Here is a 763-nt window from a genome sequence, read left to right as displayed (position 1 = left end):
GATAGCGTTTAAACGTAAAACTAAAATTGTATAGGTTAACTAAACAATAGAAAGAACAATAAACGAACTGAAAACAAAACCATAACGAAATAAAAAAAATATAATTTGCTACCTCGCATTCCTGCCCCCTTTCGAAAAAAAAGAAAAAAAGGGGGGGGATTACATTAATCACCGTTTATAAATTCCCAATTTTCGTATCCTTACTTTTAAGGAACTTATTATACAGACAACACGAATCTTGACCAGATTAAGTTCACATACCTTAGAAAGAAAAAGTGTTGTTCTCAGATCTTCAGCTTCTCTACCTTCTGCTCTGATTCAGGTCACGGTAAGTTAAGTCCAAAGACCAGCTAAGCTACAATAAACTATTTCGATTAAGAGATTTAAAATCATTATTTACATACTCTTTAATAACATTAATATCTACAAGTCACCGTTATGGGAAACTGATGTTAGTGTAATGCTTAGAATTGATGTGAATAACTAAACTGAGAATTAGCGTTTACAAGTAAAACTAAATAGTCACAGCTTAAGTAAATGAGAGAATGAATAATAAATGAACGGTAAAAAAAATCTACAAGTAAATAAAAATTGAACTTTTTACCTCACATTCCTTCCTCTTTAAAAAAACATTAATTGTTTAAAATAAATTTTAGTGTCCTTACTTTTAACGCCCTCATTATACCGACATCGTCAATCTTAACAATTTAAATACAAATACCTTTCAAGGCGAAATCTTCCCTTTTCTTCTATATTCGGCTTT

At 30.3% G+C, this 763-nt stretch overlaps 1 long non-coding RNA gene across 2 annotated transcripts in view; it reads right to left on the bottom strand.

Moving 5' to 3' along the window:
• LOC111088405 overlaps positions 1–391 on the bottom strand; it is a 2,563-nt gene extending 2,172 nt beyond the window's left edge. Inside the window, exon 1 of one of the 2 annotated variants that reach the window (XR_002612930.1) lies at positions 262–391. This is a non-coding gene — a long non-coding RNA (uncharacterized LOC111088405). The remainder of the gene's footprint in view (positions 1–261) is intronic. The other variant, XR_002612929.1, reaches the window with a different exon arrangement.
• Between the last annotated feature and the right edge of the window lie 372 nt (positions 392–763).

Source organism: Limulus polyphemus, unplaced genomic scaffold (assembly GCF_000517525.1).
Source record: "Limulus polyphemus unplaced genomic scaffold, Limulus_polyphemus-2.1.2 Scaffold3694, whole genome shotgun sequence".
Taxonomy (NCBI): Eukaryota; Metazoa; Arthropoda; class Merostomata; order Xiphosura; family Limulidae; genus Limulus; species Limulus polyphemus.
Note: the sequence above shows the minus strand (reverse complement) of the source record. Positions and strands in the feature narration are given on the sequence as shown.